The sequence below is a fragment of the Homarus americanus genome, unplaced genomic scaffold (genome assembly GCF_018991925.1).
Source record: "Homarus americanus isolate GMGI-L3 unplaced genomic scaffold, GMGI_Hamer_2.0 scaffold47094, whole genome shotgun sequence".
NCBI lineage: Eukaryota > Metazoa > Arthropoda > Malacostraca > Decapoda > Nephropidae > Homarus > Homarus americanus.
In genome coordinates, this window is record NW_024713146.1 from 1 (window position 1) to 21,796 (window position 21,796).

The following is a 21,796-nucleotide window of genomic DNA, read 5'->3' on the forward strand; positions in this document are numbered from 1 at the left end:
AGATTCTTATGGTCATGGGTAGGCTTGGGATTGGTTCTATAGAAAGATTTCTTAGTAATGTTAAGGCATTTGTCTATGAAAGATCTAGGGTACTGAAGGTTCAAGCCAATATTATAGATATATTTATATTCCTCATCAATAAATTCCGGGCTGCAAATTCTCAAAGCACATAAAAACAATGATGAAAATACTGACTGTTTGACTATTATAGTGTGCAGAATAATAATGAATGTATGAACACACATGAGTAGGTTTCCTATAAATACTGAACTTAAAGGTGTTACCTATTCTGTGGATCAGACAGTCTAGTAAAGGCAATTTACAGTCATGCTCTAATTCCACAGTGAATTTGAGCAAGGGGGCTAAGTTGTTAAGTTGTGGCAGTTGAAAAGAAACTATTAAGTAATATTTTACCACCTTCAGCAGTCTGGTTTAGATATGTTGATGATGTATTATGTCTCTGGCCATGTAATGAGGACCTAAAAGCATTCCTGCCACAACTTAACAACTTAGCCCCCTCGATCAAATTCACTGTGGAATTAGAGCCACATTTTATCAAAAGCTTTTGATACGTCTCTGAGAACAATATTGCACTGGTTTTTATTGCTGACGGCGTTAGCTATTGATTCTCAAATTAATGCAATAGCCGTGTTTGTGCCTCGGTTCTTTCGGAATCAGTGTTGTCTGGGGTTATATTTGTTTTCCTGTTCTAGATAGTTTCTGAGTCTGCTGTTGACTATTTTTTCTAGTATTTTCCCTGGTGTTTCTAATAAGGATATAGGTCTGGGGAAGTGTCCTGTTGCTAGTGAAGCGTTAAAGATCTGTGGGTATGTTTTGAAGGACTGTTTTGTTTGTCTGACTTAGTCCAGGTGCTTTATTTTTAAAAGTGGTTATTATGTTTCTTATGTCTTTGTGGTGATTGGCAAGGTTAATGTGTCTGCACTGATTAGTATGTTGAGGTCTATTGTTCTTGGTGGTTGCCATTTCTGTGTGTTTAGTGTAAGGTGTGTTGTTACTATCTGTTCTGTTACTCTACAATAGTTTCTGTTTCTTCTTCTGTCATTTTATATATGTTACTCCAGAAATTTCTGAAGATCAGTTCTTTTTCTACAGATTCTCTAGCTTTTACCCCGTTGTCGTCTATAAGATGACTGTTATCTATGGAGTTAGTGCCCATTAGTTTTTTATTTTACTCCAGAAAAATTTTGGGTTGTGATTATCTGGTTCCATTTGTCGTTGTGTGATTGTTTATATATTTCTTTCAGCTCTTCCTTTAGGTTTCTGAAGAGAGTTATTGTTTCTTGGTTCCGGCCGTGAGTATTTGTATGTTCTAGTATATTATTCAGTCTTGTCTGGATTATCTTCTGTTCGTGTGTTAATTGTGCGTGGGGTAGTGTGCGGTGAGTTGTTTTGGGGGTGTTATTTTCCATGGCTGTGGTGACTTTAGAGTACCATGTTTCCAGGGCTATGTCAATGTCTGCTGTGTTTTTATGTTGATGTATTTGTTCGTTTGTGTTGAGTTCTGCCTTAAAACCCTCCCAGTTTGCTCTGTTGAAAGAGAATCTAGGGATGGAGGGGATTTGTATTGGTGATGTTGATAGAGTGATAATTATGGGCAGGTGATCGCTAGTGATGGTTGGTCCAGGTTTCATGTGTGAATTCATAATGGTGGTGTCTATTGGTCAGAACCATATCCGGCTTCCCGGTGCTTCCTGCAGCTATGTAGGTTTCGAAATCTGGGCCCAGGTGTGTGATGTTGCCGTTTTCTAATAGGTCGTGTATAATCTTCGCCCTTGGGTTTCTGGTTCTGTGTCCGAGTATGGTGTGTGTCGCATTTAAGTTTCCTATAAAATACTGTATGCTGGTGTGTTACGTCTCATTAGTTTTAGTAAGTCACCGGTCGGGAATGTTTGTCGTCGGCAAGGTAAATATGTTGTTCCGATTGTTATTGGGCCTTTAGTTGTGTTGAATTCGACTGCTAAGAAGTAGGTTTGGAAATTGTCTATGAGTGTATGTTCAGTTGATGTGTGTAATAGTTGAAGAGTTTTATTTTGTCACTGTTTTTCCGTCGGTGTGAGTTTATGAGAATTATGTCTGGGTCTATGCTGTTGTATATGTTTGTCAGTTCTGTTTTTCTTGTACGTGTCCAGGCCAGGACGTTGTGTTGTATTATTTTCTGTGTTCTGTTTTGCGTAATCGTGGGTCGCATGAACTTGATGCGTGTTGTTCGGTTGCTCGGGTCTCTCCGGGGGAGAGTCTCTCTCTCTTCTCCTTCAGTCCTGTTCTTATTTTCTTGAATTTTGATAAGTCTACGTTCTCGATTTTGTTGTATTTGCTGCTTATTTTTCCTCCACGTATTAGTGTTTCTATGAGTCCCTCTTCATATGTGTATTTGGTTGTTCCTTCTTTAATATCTTTTAACAATCTCTCATTTGTTACAGGGAGTTGACCGAGTAAAACCTGATTCCTATGCTGTCTCCGACGTCGGCCGGCCGTTGACCGGTGGGGTTCTCTCTACGTGGTCTTGCTGGTGTTGACTTAGCTGATTGGTTGGTTGTGTTCTCTAGGGTCTTGTGGTTATTTGGGAGTGGGTTGTATCCATTGCAGTCTCTGCTCCTGTGCAATTTTCTTGTTGTGTTATTTTATCTTCCCTTTCTTTGCTGGTGATTCCTAGACTGTTTTTGGTTATTATTTTGAAAATGTCTGCTGATGGGGCATTGTGTGGGAAGTTTACCTGTGGTAGGTTGTTCGCTGCCAACATTTCTCTGATAGTTTTTCCGAATGTTCCCGTGTTAGCCACGTTGATTATGTGGGCATGTATCGGTGTGGCTAGTATGGTGAAGGGTAGACCCTCGTTAAAACGGACCCCTTTAATCCCGATATCGGACGAAATCGGAATTAAGCGAGGGACTGTCCGTGTCAAATTTCTGGTTCTGGGATTGTCCGATAGATGGCGCGTGCGTGCCATCTGTAGTGTCTTGCAACTTTGTTATTGCAGCATAGGTTTTGGTTGGGTCAGTTTCTATATGTTTGTTAGATTTTTCCTTTTCCTTCATGTCTTTGATGATATCCTTCCTTACTGGGCATCGTGCTGCCAAAGTGCGGTGATGTCCTTTGCAGTTCGGGCATTTTGAATTTTCATTACATGTGTCTTTAACTTCCATATTTTCATACGTGGTACAGTTTTGTATCAACTGTGGTCAGGTCTTCTTCATGAGAGTGCTCTTTGTACAGCACAGCTTAAGCATTCATTAGTTATTTTTGACAGATAACTAGTTATAAAGGATAGATCCTGAAATCCTGTTTGATAATAGAGCCTAAAAAGAATTAATGAGATCCCATCCTCCTCCTTTGATGTCATCATAAGAGGTCAGTGGATTATGTGGGGTTGATTCTTCTTCCCGCTCAGTGATAAAGTCTGACAAGTAAATAATTGGTAACTCATGTGCTGTGAAACCTTGAGAGTGATTTCCATACCTTCCAAGCCACCATGGACAACCTTGCCTTGTCAAACATCTGATCATGGGACATGGTTAGGGGGAAGTTGGCTGATGGTCAGTTTAGCCCTAATCACTCTAGTTTAGAGCTTCCAAGGGTTCCAAGCCCTCAAAGTTTGGTGGACACATTTACAAGTTAATCTTTATGATGTTATTAAAAGACATTATGCAGCTTAGAGAGCTGCCATCAGGTAATCATGGCTAATGCACACAACTGTGGGAAATGGACATGAAATGTTGGAGATGATTATGATGATATCAGCCTTTTCCTGCTATGGGTGGAGAGCAACTGAAACAAGTTGTCTTCACTCCTTCTACTTTATAGTTAAGATTTCAATTGTGTTTAATTACCTGTTTCTGAAAGAGACTTTCTTGTTGCAGGTGACCTTCCTGGAAATTACCGAGACTTAGTGTGCTTTGAAAAAGTCCTCTGGAGAGTGGGTCCAGGACTTACACCTGCAAACTTCCTGTTTCTTGGGTTGAGGTGAGTGTTCTTCTTTCCTGACAACATGTTTGTTTATTTCTGTGAATTAATATGTAGTAATATCTAGATAATATGCATGTTATAATAAAATTTTGGATAAAATTAGAGCAATACAGTCATGGGGCGGGGCATCTTTTCTCACCTGAGAAAAAAATGCACTACAGATGCTCCTCTACTTGCGAAAGAGTTACATTCTTGAGTCTTGTTTATAAGTCCAACTTTACTCCTGTAGATACCAAACTTATTGTAAAAACTGAAAAGATTATGGATATTTAGCCCAGCTATACCCTTTAATACAGCCTTAAAACCTGGCTCACTCTTCTCCTCTTAGGTAATGTTTGTTTTATCTGGAATTTTCTTCAAAATAATCCAGTCTCATCCACATTAAACACCTGTTCTGGCAGGTAACCCCCCTCATTGATGATGTTTGTTTCTCTGAAAATTTGTAAGTTGAACGTTCTTAAGTAGAGGAGCACCTTTATAGTGGTGTTTCCTTATTATTTCACACTATTATACTTAGCAATATTATAAATCTCTGGCTAATAATAGGGACGGAAAGATAAATACTGATAGGCAAATGAGTTTATTATTATTATTTTATTTTGGGGGGGTTTATGAGGGGGGTGTAAGACGAGTGCTGTTTTTGGTGATCATTAACTTGTTTTACAGTATTAGTCCACAATAATAAGAAAATTTGGAAGAAAAAATTCGGTTATTGTTGGGGTTGAGGCAACTAGATATGTCGTGTGAAAAAATATTAAACAAAGTATATTATCATAAGTTTTCTTTTACAGAAAAGATGTATACTACTCCCACGAGGAAAGAACGACTATCTTTGATTATATCGTCAAAACGAAGAGGTTCGGAGAGGTTAAAGGCACAGTGTTTGGCAGGATATGGCCGAGGCCCAGGTAATACTACACCTCTTACTGCAGTACCTGTTCCTGTTATAGCACATGAACCATCATGTTTATTAATACTCTACTTGTTTTATGCATGCATACATACAGTCAGCCCTTAACATACGCGGGGGTTAGGTAAGAGAGATACCCATGAATGTTAAAAATCCGTGTACTTTTGCCTCCCCCCCCTAAAAAACCCCTGGCCCCCCATGTCCTTATTTACCATATATACCTGTGTGTAGTTCGAGTTTTTAAGACTAAATTATTTGGCAAAAAATTAGGGGTCGACCTCTAAACGGCTAATAGTTTCGTTAGGTTTAAAAATATTTACCAGGAACTACCAGTAAACAATGGAAATGACGCACCACCGGCTGTGAGTGTCGGTACAGCTGCCAGGGCAGATCTCTTGCATCATAATAGCAAGCCCAAAGTAACCAAATGCATGGTATGGTATACACAGGATGATGTAAAACAAAGTATTCATTTTTTAAAGTTTATTTATAGATACTGTACATAAATTTTTGTTCATTACATTTGAAACATCAATCTTTGTTAATTAAATTTGAAACAAAAGAAAACTACGATACCGTATTCTCATTAAAATATTACATCACAAGTATATTTTACCTTAACTGTGACTGAATGAATATATTCTCAGAAATAAATATGGAAATGTAATATTTTGGCTGAAATGACGTACATATTACAGTGGAAAGTGGGATAAAATCATGACGAAAACAATGACTTTCGCTTTCTTTCGTTGTTCGAAAGATTTTACCGTAATCGCATTTCGAATGGTTTTGAGTTAAAAAACTGTTGTACCGTACCGTATTACAATAATATTCTATCCTATCATTAGCCTCATAATCCCACAACTGAAAACCATTCGAAAAGTGATTACGGTAACATCTTTTGAACGAAAGAAAGCGAAAGTCATTGTTTTCGTCACAATTTTATCCCACTTTCCACTGTAATATGTACGTCATTTCAGCAAAAATATTACATTTCCATATTCTCAGAAATAAATAGTAGTTTTGTTGAAACGTAATGTACGGTATTTAATATTAAAATGCAAAAAGAGCTATAAAATCAATTAATACTATACATCTGTAATGTACTGGCTGGCATCCCCACTCGTCCCTGCTGCCGCCAGTCACCGCACCTCCCCGCTCTATGCCTCCGCCTCCTCCACATCGTCACTACTGTTGTATTACAATAATATTCTATCCTAATTCACTTGAATAAGTACTACGATACCATATTTCTGAATATTTTCATTAAAATCCATCAAAATCTATTTCCTTGTCATCGTCTTAAGCACCAAAGAGCTCCTCCCAGTCTTCTCCTTGAACAGGGCTAGAGGGTACGTATTTTTCGAATCGTTTTCAATTAAAAATTTTTACATCACATGTATATTTTACCTAAACTGCGCCTGCATGAATATATTCTCAGAAATAAATAGTAGTTTTGCTGAAACGTGTTGTATTTCAATGTAAAATAGGATAAAATACGTGACGAAAACAAAAGACTTTGCCTAACCTTCCGATGTTCAAGAAATGTTACTCGTTTTTTAATAGTTTTCATTAAAATACTGTTATATTACAATGATATTCTATTCATACTGTGCTTGATATACTACATTCACGGAAATGTAATATTTTTGCTGAAATGACGTATGTATTACAGTGGAAAGTGGGATAAAATCGTGACGAAAACAATGACTTTCGCTTTGTTTCGTTCAAAAGATGTTACCGTAATGTAAATGGATCAAAATAAATGAAGAAATTTATGTAAATCTACCCAAAAATGCAGTTGAAAAACTTTTTATAAAATGTACTACAGTATTGTACACTAATGTACTACATTTTTTATATCTTGAGCAAAATATATGACGCTTATATTCAAATTAATCTCTGTCTTGCAAGGATTTCAGCAATGCAAATTATATTACAGTAAAAGTCCAAAAATCCGGATGCTAGAAATCCGGACCACCCGTGAATCCTGATTTTTTAGCAGGCTTTTGTGTGTATGTGCGCATGCGTGAGCGCCACAGCTGCACAGCGACAACAAGCGACCACGTGGTCGCCAATTTAAAACGAGCAATCAAACTGTGACAACATACCGTTTATAGGTCGACCCTGATTTTTTGATCAAGAAATCGTTAATTTATGATATTCCTCGTTTATAGTTTGACCCACGTTTTTGAGGGTAATGGAACAGCAAAACCTTCAGTAAAAACACTCTATGTCCTATAAACTGAGGCTCGCCGTGCCTGAAACACAAGTGCCGAAGGCAAATTGTTTACCATTTATTATTACGACACTTTACACTGAAACGCGGGTAGTTTCAACAAAAATATTGTATATTTCCATTCAAATATTTATTCAAGTCAATTAGGAGGGAATATTATTGTAATACAACAGTTTTTTAACTAAACCATTCGAAAAGCGATTTCGGTAACATCTTTTGAAGGAAAGAAAGCGAAAGTCATTGTTTTCGTCACGATTTTATCCCACTTTCCACTGTAATCTGTACGTAATTTTAGCAAAAATATTACATTTCGTGAATGTATTATATCAAGCACAGTATGAATAGAATATCATTGTAATATAACAGAATTTCATCCGAAAACTATTAAAAAAACGAGTAACATCTTAAGAACATCGGAAGCTTAGGAAAAGTCTTTTGTTTTCGTCATGTATTTTTATCCTAATTTACATTGAAATACATCACGTTTCAGCAAAACTATTTATTTCCAAGAATATATTCATTCGGGCGCAGTTTAAGTAAAATATACGTGTGATGTAATAGTTTTTTAACTGAAAACGATTCGAAAAACACGTACCCTCTAGCCCCGTTCAAGGAGAGGACTGGGAGAAGCTGTTTGGTGCTGCAGACGATGACAAGGAAAATGATTTTGATGGATTTTAATGAAAATATTCAGAAATATGGTATCGTAGTATTTATTCAAGTCAATTAGGATAGAATATTATTGTAATACAACAGTTTTTTAACTGAAAACCATTCGAAAAGGGATTATGGTAACATCTTTTGAACGAAAGAAAGATAAAGTCATTGTTTTCGTCACGATTTTATCCAACTTTCCACTGTGATACGTACGCCATTTCAGCAAAAATATTACATTTCCGTGAATGCATTATATCAAGCACAGTATGAATAGAATACCGGTGTAACATAACATTATTTTGAGTCTTACTCTTTCCATTTACAGAGTACTGTACAAGCCCATGATAATGGCTCCTATAGGTGATAAACTTCGTTGTGTGAAGAGAAAGAATAACTCGTTGAAATTGAGTGACAAACTTGAAATAATTAAGAAACTAGAATGTGGTGTGAGCAATACTGTTCTAATGGAAACATACGACATTGGAAAATCTACATTTTATGATATAAAAAAGGCAAAGAATAAAATTCTAGAATTCACAGCTTTTTCATTAAAACTGTTCGTTTTGATAAATGAAGCATGCTATATTTGCTAGTGAATAAACTATCAAAATGTACCTGTTCATCTCTTCTTTATTCCTCCTTAAATTTGAATTTTAAAAGTACTGCCTGAGAATCCGGAAAATCCGAAAATCCGGACCGACCCAAGCCCCAAGCAGTCCGGATTTTTGGACTTCTACTGTATCCTAACTTTAGTCTGAGATATTATATAAAATAAACATAAAGAAATCACCAATCTTTTGTCTGGGTACACAAGGAGGGTGGGAAGAGGGGGCGGGAGGTGAGGTGAGAGAATGTCTGGCGTTTGTTTGTTTATTTATTTGAGATAAGATTTGACAGTTGGCGCTGAAGGTTTATTTATCATTACTTAAGAGTGACTAAGTTCTTCTCATAATTTGCCACCCAAATGACCTGGGTGAATATAACTTACATTGGAGGGATTCTTGTAAGATAGTAATTTATTTGAATACCTGTATAAACAAGCTATATTTGCAATAGACATAACAATTTTAGTACAGTAATCATTTAGTACATGTACAATACAGGTTTGCACTTAGGTCCATTGTTACTGTACAATATTGACTAAATTCACTAGATAACATACGCCTGGCCGCACAATCTATAAGAATACTTGATGCATACGTGACTGTGCCCGCTCTAGGGCCATTTAGGTTCGCTAGGTCCCATTATTTGAATGTTTTTTTTTTTTTTTTTTCAATTTAAATTTGAATTGTTTATTCCTTGATAGAAGAAGCGGGATCCTAGTGCTGTCACTTGGTGCAATGTCACAAGTATATACAGTACAGTACAGTCATCCCTTGGTTATCACGCCTAATTGGGACCCCGCCGATAACGAAAGTACAGAACCTATGGGATTTATTCTAATTGGTTCCAGGCACCCAAGACCCAACCAAGTTTCCCATTTTACGCCATTTATACCCACTAAATATATATATAATGTTTTGGTAAATATAAACACACATAGGCATGGCTAGGTTTATTACAAAGTGATGAAAAGGGTACGCTTAATACTGTAGTCCACAAAACATGTAGCTATGCTTTTTTTATTTGGTCCCCCATCATACGAGTCCGTTTTCTCTCGCATCACAATATGATTTGAAATTAAGGAACAAAATTGTTTTTAAGGACTTTAGAATTAATGTGATTTAGTGAGACTGTTGAACCGTTCAGGTACTTTACATATACAGTGACCCCTCGGTTAACGAACTCAATCCGTTCCAGAAGGTCGTTCGTTAACCGAAACGTTCGTTAACCGAAACCATTGTTTCAATGGGTTTTTGGGTAATTGGTTCCAGCTCACCGAAAATTTCCTAAATTCAACAAAAATGGTAGAAAATTTCACTTACTTTGAGGTGTGTATGTAGAAGGCTCCTGGATGATGATGATGATGATGGGAATTACAATGGGGGTGGAGGAGAAGGAAGAAGAGAAGGCATTGGGGTGGAAGAGAAGTCACCCCATGGCACCATTTCACCCATAAAATTTTAGTTCTCTTGGTGTATTTCAAGATTATTTTCTTTAAATCAACACTGTACTGCATTATATATTGTCAATATGTAAAATATATTTCAAAATGACCAATAATTTGCTTGGAAACACAGAAAAAAAGCGTTTAGTTGAAGAGAGTCTCAAGCAAGATATTACCTCCAGTGAAAACAGAGAGACTAACGCCTGTTTGCTGTGTTAAGAGGCTGGATGCTGCGCATTAAACTAGTCACTTTACCTTCAATTATGTTCAATAATTGTTAAAATGACTAAAAAATTTAATATTAAACTTTTAAAATTATTGAATAGTATAAACTTCTTGATATTTACTAAAATAGTTAGGAATTTAAGCCCTAGAACCGATTAATGTATTGGTGGACTGATACTAAAGCTGGTTGCCCGGCCAGTGCAAGCGAAAACATGTTGAGGTCGGTTCGTAAGAAATTCGTTAACCGAATTTTTGTTCGTTAACCGAATTGAAGATCCTTATGGAAGGCAGTTCGTTAACCGAAATTTCGTTAACCGAGGCGTTCGTTAAACGAGGGGTCACTGTATTTACCATTTAGGTTAAACTAAACCATAAATACATTTTATTGTTCGTTTAGGAATTCTATCTCATTAGTTCGGCGTCATTTAATGTTGCCGTAAAATCTGTCGAGTGACTTGAGCGGCAATTATTCTGTTATAGTCGTGGCAGTTAATGTTGTTTTAGGAGATACAGTTTATTGTGTAGTGATCTCCGTTAAAACAAACTATTTTTATTGTCCAAATTTGTCGCGCTGGGTTATGAAGGTGTGCGTGGTGGGAAAGGCTTTGGAATAAGGAATACTGAAGGTGAAAGAACACTTGAGTTTGGGGATGGTATGTAACATGTGTTTAAGAATAGGGCAAGTAGGCTGACCGTGTAGGCCTAAGGCAGGTGGCACAGAAACCCAGATTGGCTACATTTTGGTCAGGAAATTAGAACAGGTTGCTTGTGTGTGTGTGTGTTACTTAAAGATGGAGGGAGAGGAAGAAGGTGGATGTTCCAAGAAGGAGAGTGTGGGAATTGTGAAGGAACTGAATGTAAAAGAAGCATTTTCTTATGAGTTGAGAGGCTAGGAAGCAGCCAGTGAGGGGCAGTGTACCAAGACGCTGGGCCATAATAAAAGATGTTCCGTTGAGTGTGGTTGATGGCGGGAATGATGAAGTGGAAAGAGAGATAAAAAGAGAAAAGAAGATTGTGTGAGATGTGGAAGATGGTTGGCAACAGAGAGAAGTACAGTACCTGGAGGCTAAACTGAGATGGTTCAGGAGAGAAAGGAGGAAACTAACTGGGTCAAGAGATACACAAATGAATGTGGAGGGGAGGGGAGTTACAGGTAGGCAAAGAATGACATGAGGATAGGTTGTAAAGAAATGTCGGTGCTACTATAGTACCTGAGTATGTTTGTTGGTTGGAATGATGAGGAACAATCTGAACAGAAAACAAATGAATACAGGAATTGAACACAAAAAATTTAGGAATTGTCGAGTAATATCAAAATATTCGAAACTCGGTTAATTCGTATTTTCGGTAATTTGAGTGACGCAGAGTCTCTTTTGTCAAATCAATGAGAGTATAGTGCCGTTTGTGGTCCACCGAATTACTGAAAATACAAATTAACCGAGTTCCGAATATTTTGACATTATTCCACACTTTCTCAATCTTTTTGTTCAATTATTTGTTCGTTTTCTGTTCAGATTGTTCCTCATTATTCCAACCAACAAACATACTCAGTTACCATGCCTTGACTGCCACACAAAATAATCTTATTTATAATTACTGTGCAAACAAATATTTTTTAAGTGCACAAACAGTAATAATAAAGTAAATAATACAGTAATAAATAACTGTAAGACTTACTGCACATTGTGAGGTGAACTGATAATATGTGGATGATATTCAGAAAGTGTAATAGTATTGAGGATCAGGTCTGGGGTCCACTGCTCTCATCAAGAAGATTAATCCCCAACCTACCTAACTCAGGAGACTTTTCCTTTGTTCTATGTATTTCTCCCTTGTTTTGTTGTGTTAGTTGGCAGAAGAGGGACCTATAGTGTGTTTTATCCCAGCTGAGAAGAGATACGTAATTTGTGTATTATTGTGGGTAAAAATAAGTATATATTAAATGCGTCCTCCGAGAGCGTCAATTTGCCACCAGAGTTTAACAGTTAATTCTTGTATAATATTTCTGATAAACTTCCTACTTGTTTATGTTTGATATAATTAATGTATGAATCTTTAAATAATTTAGCTAAATGTCTTTCTCGTCAGAAATTGTCATTATGAATAAACTCATTTAGAAATACATCATTACTTCAGGAGGAAATCGGACAGATTTGCAACAGCCAATCAGGTGTAACTCTTGAGGAGGGGGCGGGGCATCTCTTCTCATCTGATAAAATATGCACTATAGTCAAATCAGCTCCAAAATTTCATCTTATATTTCTCCAATGAGGGTTTTTCAGGGCTGTGGAGTCGGAGTTGGAGTCGAGGTGTCGGAGGAAATTTCGGCTTGTGGAGTCGGAGTCGGTAAAATTGTCCAGACTCCGACTCCGACTGAAGCTATTCTGTTCCTAAGAACAAATATATGAACTCAGGCATATTCATTGCAGTGATTCCACTGATTCCACTAATTTTCTTAAATTATTAAAAGAATTTATTTCCATTTTATAAGCATTATTATGAATTTATTGAAGCAGGCACAGTATAGCACTATAATTTTGGACAATAGTCTCTTCTTTACCATTTGAAATTTTGAATTATATCAAATTTTGTTTCGTTGAAAACTGCACAGAGGCTCTCAGCTACAAAACAATTAGCTACAACCTGTTTTTGGTGAGATTAAGGCAAATTTAATTTAATCACTTAATCATGTAAGGTTTATCCATTTTCCTTAATAAGGTATTCATTTCTTTAATGTACATAAATATATAACTTTACTTTAAAAGGAATTGTAGGATCATCATTTAGATCCACATCAGATTATGAGCTTAAACAAAATTCATATGCTGAGATCGAACTTTTAGATATACAGTGGGGTATGCTATAACGAATCTAATTGGTTCTAGAACCTTGTTCGTTATAGCATTCGTTCGTTATAGGATTAATCCGTTCCAGGCCCCCAAATACAACCACTTAACACTGAAAAATATAATATAAAATTGTAAAAATTGTAAAAAAGTGCATAAATATGCATCTAAACCCCTGAAATAAAGAATATCATTAATACTTGTAATAAAAAAACAATAAATTAGTAAAAAAAAAAAAAATTTAAATGTTCATTGTAGGAGTTTCGTTCGTTATAGCATTCTCCATTTTATAGGTAAAACCGTTCGTTATAGGAATATTCGTAGTAGGATCCGTTCGTTATAGCATACCCCACTGTACATGTAAATGGTGTTTTCTAGTTAATATCTTGAATTCTTAATAAATTTATTTTTCTTTTGATTGAAACTTTGAAAGTCAAGCCTATCATCTTTTTGTATTTCTTAAATATCGTCCAGATCATTAATAAAGCTGTAGCAGTATAGCCACGGTGTTTTACTTTTTACCTATGCAGGTTACAACATACAAATTACAATTAGGATGGTAGAAATAGTTGTTACAAATAGGCCAAGGAGTCGGAGTCGGAAGCATAAAAATTTGAGGAGTCGGAGTCGGAGTCGAAGGTTTTGTCTTCGACTCCACAGCCCTGGGGTTTTTACTTCATTTACCAGTGTGGCCGTTACACTTATGGAATATCGTCTACGATCTCACCTCTCATTATTTATTACTGTATTATTTACTTTAATATTGTAAGTACTGTACATTATATAACTATTTATATTTGCACAATAATTATAAATATAATATTGTATATGACAGCCAAGGCAACTTTTTGAACCACTCAGTTATTTCATATTCATTCCAAATTCAAATCGTTCAATTAATTTTTTGAGAAACATACGAATTAAACCGAAGTACAAATTACAGCGATCTTATTCAATGAAAGTCCAAAAATTCATCGTTAAAAATATTCCAAGTCCAAAAATTCATCATTTAAAATATTTAAGTCTAAAAATTCATCATTTAAAATATTCCAAGTCCAAAAATTCATCGTTTAAAGTATTCTAAGTCCAAAAATTCATTGTTTAAAAATATTCTAAGTCCAAAAATGGCCAAAATTATTCCTGGGCATATTTTGAGTAATAAATTTTTGTGTGGTTTTAGAGGTAAAACATTTGTGCCATTCTTACGAGCTCCAGCTTGGCATCTGTGTATTATAAGGCATAACGGACTACCTGGACGTGGGGAGAGTAACTCACTGGGCCCCTACTGAGTTACTCTTCCCACGGCCAGGTATTCCATTATGCTTGTATTTTTTTATATTATTGGTGAATGATAATTTGAAGGCCTTCCTCCGGAGACGCTTCCGATTATCTTTTACCAAATTTTTTCAACGTTAGTCCTGGCAATGGCAAACTCAAAAAACACTTAAGGGTAAAAAAAGGGAAATTTTTTTGCTCAAATTTTGCAATTTTTAGCCATTTTTTCATAAAAAAAATGCCAATTTTTTCATATTTTTAGCTATTTTTTCATATTTTTAGCTATTTTTTCATATTTTTAGCTATTTTTTTCAGGTTTTTAGGTTATTTTAGTTATTTTTTTTATTTTATATATTTTATTTATATATTTTTATTTATATATTTTATTTATATATATTTTTTATTAATATATATTTTATTTTATATTTTTTTATTTAATTATATTTTATTTATTTATATATTTTTTATTTATATATTTTATTTATATATATTTTTTTATATTTTATATTTTTTTATTTATATATACAGTATATATATATATATATTTATATATTGTTTATTTTTCAAGTTTATATATATTTTTCATTTGTATATTATATTTGTATATTATGAATTAAGATATTTTTTCAAGTATTACATTAAATTATTTTGCTTCAAAATCTGAAGCTGAACTTAGTCAATTTTCTGTAAAAGTTGAAAATATTGTAAATGCTGGAAAAGGTTAATAAAGACGTAATGACATTTAGACATTTATTAATGGAAACTTAATGGCTCTATAAATTTGCAGGCCAGGGCAGCAAGCACAGAGCAGTCCAGGGGAGCGGTAGTCCAGGGCAGCAGCACACACAGAGCAGAGCCGTCTAGGACAGCAGCATGCACAGAGCAGAGCCGTCCAGGGGAGCGGTAGTCCAGGGCAGCAGCACACACGGAGCAGAGCCGTCTAGGACAGCAGCACACACACAGCAGAGCCGTCCAGGGCAGCAGCCAGCAAGCACAGAGCAGAGCCGTCCAGGGCAGCAGCCAGCAAGCAAGCAAGCACAGAGCAGAGCCGTCCAGGGCAGCAGCCAGCAAGCAAGCACAGAGCAGAGCCGTCTAGGGCAGCAGCCAGCAAGCAAGCACAGAGCAGAGCCGTTAGGGGGCAGGGAAAAAACACTTTTATTTGAGTTGCAGGCTGCACTTTTCAGGCATCGTTTGTATGGCTGTAACAAACACCTGTGCAAAATTTCATGCCATTTCATGCATACTTACCCTGCCGCATCGCGAACGACTTTTTGTCAACTTTAAGTGTATACCAAAAATTAGGTGTCATTTAATGTTTTCCAGGATAATGATAAATTTTACATGGGTGACATCGATTTAATTCACATGTTATTTTACAGGTACACCGTATAGAAAATCATTACAAGTTCATATTGAAATTCTTTTTTGTGCGGAACCTTGGCATCATTTTCCTAGACAATAATCTTTGCCTAATATATCCATCTCTCGATTCGTATCCCGTCACTTCAGTGCAAGCTTCAGTCATCACTTTTATGCCTCTCTCGACCGCCTGAGTGCTGTTTGGCCACTTGGGCACCACTAATGGTGTCTCAAGAATGTCATTAACCTGTAGATTTGACAGAGAAGCAATGTAAGGAGGCTCAGTCTTGAGTTCATTCCTCCAGTTAATCATGGAATGATAGTTTTTTGCTTGCCACTTTAGTTTCGGAGTCACCACCTTTCTCATGTTGACTACAGGAGGCACATCCTCATTCCCATCTCCATCTTTACCCTCCTCATCAGTATAGTTTAACAAATTCTCGTCAACAGCAGCATCAGAATCTTCCTCCTCCTCTTCAGATCTGCCAGTGCATTCTTCCTTTTGCTGATTCTCCTCTCTAATTTTTCTTATCATTGAGACAGCTTTTTCTCTAACAGTCATGTCCTCATCTGCACACATACCAAGAAGAAGTTGATCTGTGTGGGCGAAGTATGCATTTCTCTGGACAGCCTTCTTCACTATCGTCTCCTCCTCACTATTCAGGTGTTTCATATATAGCAGGGACTGGAATACGTTCCTTGAGCCGTGTGTTACGTAAGGGTGTATCTTGATGTAAAACCACATTGGAGCACTGAACTTTATTATTGTAATGACAATTCTTTTCAACTCATGGCTGGGTCTTGATGTTGCTACATACAGCCTGAGGATTCTACTCCATAAGGTGTTCCACCTTGACACACAGGGAGGACCTGGCTCAATAGCAGCCAAGTCATCTTCAACAACACCTGTGATAACTCCTTTACAAATCCTATACAGGTATTTCTGATCCCAGGACAGATCTTTCTCCACTTCATCATTAAACACAGGGAAATCAGGGAAACTGACTGGCTGGAAGGCGACAACTGGAAGCTCAGACAAAGACTCCTTGATCTGCTTTCCAATGGGACCACGCCAATGCTCAGGACCACTTGGTTTACCATCATAGTGATAAAAAACTGTGCGGAAAGGCAGCTCATTTCCGTGAAGCTGACATATGAAATAATGGAGCGGGTGACCAAGTAACATTTCAAGATGATGAATGACTCCATTTTCTGATCCTACATTTACATTGGTTCCATCACAACCAACACACATAATGGGCTGCTGGGTTAGATTTTTCTCCACCAGAAACTCGTGAATAGTTTTGGCAATCTGCTTTCCGTGTCCAGTCTTGGGAGTCACATGTGTGAGATATTCATTGCCAGGCTGATGACATAATGATCTTTCACCATCATCCTCGAACTCCATTTCTCGGTCTTCTCATTCTTTATCATCACACGAGTGGCGGTCTTCTTACCATCAAAATAGAGTGACGTCAAATTATCTAAACTAGCCATCTCAATTTCTTGCCTCTTAAATCGGTATTTTTGTCTCGCATCCCGCAGCTTATGTGGTCCAATAACCTGACTCTTGTCATCCTTTGTGATAATGCCATAGTCAGTTAAGGTGGCAGTAGCAATGGCAGCTCCAGCATAATCACTAATCAAGTATCGGTCACAAGCGGCAGCCAGTGTAGGGAGTCTTGTCCGGTTCTGTGAACTGGTGTCTGTCAGAGCCCTTGGATCAGGGACAAAATCAGCATCAGTATTGACGAGAGGAATATCTCTTGAATCATCTGCTTAACGGAAACTATTTGAATAATTTCAAGTGCGCCAACTTACCCAGGTCTCCCCTACATTACAGTACAGTAACACAACATTGAGAAATGAAATGAGAAAAGGCTGATAATCAATATAGACATAGCACCATACTCATCTGCAACAAGACAACTTAAATGAAATAAGAGATATGAAAAAAAAGTTGATAAACACTGAACAGAATATTGCACCGCCACAGCGGCTGTTTGGCTAGTACTGTAGGTAAATTTAAAAATTTCATTAGAAAATGCGGCAGACTAAACCTCGACATATCAGCTTCAAATTTGGCATGGAGTCTTAGACATGTATAAGGAACAATGCCTGAAGAGTGCAGCTTTGAGCAAAATTTCACTGCCCCCTAAGAGCCGTACAGGGAAGTCCAAGGCAGTAACCAGTAAGCACAGTCTAGGGCAGCACGGCACTCCAGTGTTCAGAACAACATTTCTATACAAAATAAAATGTAAAATTAATATTCAAATTTTTTAACCATAAAAATGTTTTAAATATAGTAATGACAAAATGAATTGTAGTGTTTTAGACAAAATTCCTTAACACTTGACAGAACCAAATTTATAAACTCAATAGAAAAATAAGAATTTTTGTTAATTTGAATTTTTCACCAAATGATCCTTGAGAACAAGTGTCTAGGGAATATTATCAGTAACTGTACAGCAACTTAACCTAAGTGTACAAGTTATGGTTCATATTAACTAAACTATAAAAACCAAAAACCTTTCATTACAAAACTTACCCACAAGTGAGTTTAGTTTAACCATAATAGTTATTGATGTTTAACTACAATATTTCCTGTATCTTTGGTTCATAGTTTTGTTAATATATTTTAAATGTTTTCTTTCAATGACTTGACCCAGAACTTATTGATTTGTGATGAATATTTTTACTTTCCACTAACTTTACGTCAATGAATTCCTCGAGTGGGTCAGTCACAGGTCTGGTACAGTATTACAAGTGAATGTTGCTAAGAGTAATTTATTATTTACTAAACATACTCATCTTGTAGGTAACTTTATGTACTTTACTGAATTAATTAAAGTCAAGCATAAACATGACCAATAATTATTTCTGGTGTTATAAATTTGATGTATTAAACGATTGGTTACGGCCAGAGTCCAGTTTTGGGGCTTTTAACTTTGGTCAATTATTATGATATTCCTGTCATCAATAAAGGATCATAGGTACAGTCAGGATCAAAAGTGTTGAACACTTGGCAATATCTGTCATCTACTTGAGTTATATGATTGGGATATACTGTACTAATAACACAACAGTACTATCATATTATGCCTGAACCACAAAATAGGATTAAACTCTACTTAATACCAAAGATTTTCAGTACTGACATGCCAAATACTGTCAAATGTTCAGCACTTTTGACCAAGACTGTACATCAGTTCTAGCCCCATAATCCCCTTTCAATATTCTCGATCCTTTACACATTTTCTCTTATGTATATAAATTTAAGTATAATTTCTCCATTACTTTCTATTTTGTCTTGAAATTTATAGCACCAAGAAATCTAGTATGGTCATTGAATATCCCAGAGCAATTTGTTTGCCTTTGGTTTTAAGGATAAATTGGCAGAGAAATTCCAATCAGTGTTGGAAAAGTTCATTTTGACACAGGACGATAAAGTAAACTTTACTCCCCTGTAAGTGATCATTCCGAGGCAATTTTATATGTAGTATCTTGTTTTTTGTATATTTTTACATCAACTGAACTTGTTATATTCTTTACCTGAGGTAGAGAGGAGGGGTGGATGGCTGGGTCTGGGCTGTATCACCTGCTTCCTTTAGTTGTGTTGTGAATCACTTGCCATCCTGATATTGGAGAAGAGAAGCCTAGTACAGCAGTACAAGTGAGGCAAGATGTGTGGTACAGCAGAGTGCACACCTCTCCTTGCCAAGGTCCAGAACCTACTGGAAGTAAAGTCAAGTTATTATCTATAAAAAGTTTCAATAACATATTTTCACAATACTAATTTATCCTAATACAGTATTGTATAACATGACCCTAAACTGAAGGTTTTATCCTCTATGGAAGTACCACATTAATTCACTTAGTCAAGTACAGTAATTGAAGAATACATTAGTGATGCACCGTTAATAACCAGATTCAAAACACTCCCAATAATCTGCTGCCAGAGTTAATGCTATAATTTAGGTAAATTTTATCATGCAGGTAAAACAAGTCACTATATCGTCTCACCACCAAAGCCAGACTAAAAACAAAGTATCGGCCAAATACAGTATTTAAATAAAACAAACTTGCCGTTAGTCTGTTCGTCAATGTTAAATAACCCAGCCCTCGTCTTGTGTTGGTTAACCAGCCAAGGTGCCCGGGAAAGTCCTTACTATTGATGAGAAAATGAAAGCAATAAGCGTTGGGTCAGAGGAGCATCGAGACAACAGATAAACCAGACCAAGACCAGAAAATATTAACTTGCGGTGTTACTAAATTAATATTTATTTATTTATTTATTATTGATGTTAGTCTCTCCTCGTGACGGCCATAATTGTTGTATTATCCTCAAGTGGTCATCAGCTTAATGTTTACTTGTACAGAGATGGTGGAAAAGACACGCATTTCTAAGCAACAGTGGCTTTATTCTATATTTAAGACTTATTTTGGAACATTTATTCATTATTTACTCATTCTTTAATAAAACAGGATTTAAATCATGTTATTTATCATTTTGACTAAATTTGTTATAAAAACTCCTCTCCAGCCTCAACAACCTATGTCGTTTATTCTAAGAGTTATGATAATACTGTAGCAGGTCGTTCTTAGTTCTAATTTGGGTAATATTGGTCAATAAAATATCGAATGTACCTTACCGATGCTACAGTATGTAAAACAATCTTTCTCGTCAGTGACAGTCTTTACCAGATTATTTTTCTCTTCACATTAAACAAAAGCTACTTTGTCTGGCCTGTTAATGTATCCATTACCTTACAATGAAGTGCTATAGACAGACTTCCACAGAGGACACTGCCATGTTATCCAATAAAACATTATGAGCGGCAGCCAAGTGTGACCTTCCCATAATAAGTGAACGGATTATAGTAACTGGTTTCCGTAATTACTGTATTTTGCCGATAATAAAAATGCTCGAGTAATTTATTAACCCAAAACAGCAAAATAGCATCAACTAATACTTTGTTTACAGATACTGATTATTCAGCAAAATATTGATATTATCTGTAGCTGATATCAATTCATTGGTGCATCCCAAGTATTGTACAGTACAAATACTCTATTGATATTTACAGTGGTCCCTCGGTTAACGAGTTACCTCCCATAAGATTCTTAAATTCGGTTAACGAGCAACCCCTCGGGTTAACGAGTTTCTTACGAGCCGACTTCGACAAGTTTTGGCTTGCACTGGGCGGTCAACCAGCTGTAGTATTAGTCCGCCAATACATTAATAGGTTCTAGGGCTTAAATTCCTTACTATTTTAGTAAATATCAAGAAGTTTATACCATTCAATAATTTTAAAAGTTTAATATTAATTTTTTTTAGTCATTTTAACAATTATTGAACATAATTGAAAGTAAAGTGACTAGTTTAATGTGCGGCATCCAGCCTCTTAACACAGCAAGCGGGCATCAGTCTCTCTGTTTTCACTGGAGGGAACATCTTGCTTGAGACTCTTCAACTAAATGCTTTTTTTCTGCATTTCCAAGCAAATTATTGGTCATTTTGAAATTTATTTTACAGATTGATAATATATAGCGCAGTGCAGTGTTATTTTAAAGAAAATATTCTTTATTTACAACGAGTTTAACTTTAAACGCACGTGTTGACATTGTTTGAATCCAGCATGGGGCCTAAGAGATCAAGAAAAGCAATTTCAATCCAAACCAAGCAGGAAAAAAAAACACTAACAAGGCATTAGAACAAATGCGCTATGCAAAGAATATGGCATGTCGACAATAGAAAACGGGAAATTTGTATCATAAAAACTGGGAAATATCTACTTTCCGGGAAAGTTGGTTATCTACTTTCCCGAAAAGTAGATAGATTTTCTACTTTTCGGGAAAGTAGATTATCGACTTTTCGGGGAAGTAGATTTTCGAATTTTGGGGGAAATATTACCTAATTTTGCGAAGTAGATAATCATAGAAAACGGGAAATTTGTATCATAAAAAATGGGAAATATCTACTTTCCGGGAAAGTTGGTTATCTACTTTCCCGAAAAGTAGATAGATTTTCTACTTTTTGGGAAAGTAGATTATCGACTTTTCGGGGAAGTAGATTTTCGAATTTTGGGGGAAATATTATCTAATTTTGCTAAGAAGATTATCATAGAAAACGGGAAATTTGTATCATAAAAAATGGGAAATATCTACTTTCCTGGAAAGTTGGTTATCTACTTTCCCGAAAAGTAGATAGCTTTTCTACTTTTCGGGAAAGTAGATTATCGACTTTTCGGGGA

At 36.2% G+C, this 21,796-nt stretch overlaps 1 long non-coding RNA gene across 1 annotated transcript; it reads left to right on the forward strand.

Annotated features, from left to right (window-relative positions):
* Window positions 1-17,780: 17,780 nt before the first annotated feature.
* LOC121871431 lies at window positions 17,781-20,283 on the forward strand. Its single transcript, XR_006089873.1, has 2 exons — window positions 17,781-20,099; window positions 20,137-20,283. It is a non-coding gene; the product is annotated as an uncharacterized LOC121871431 (long non-coding RNA).
* The last annotated feature ends 1,513 nt before the right edge of the window (window positions 20,284-21,796 follow it).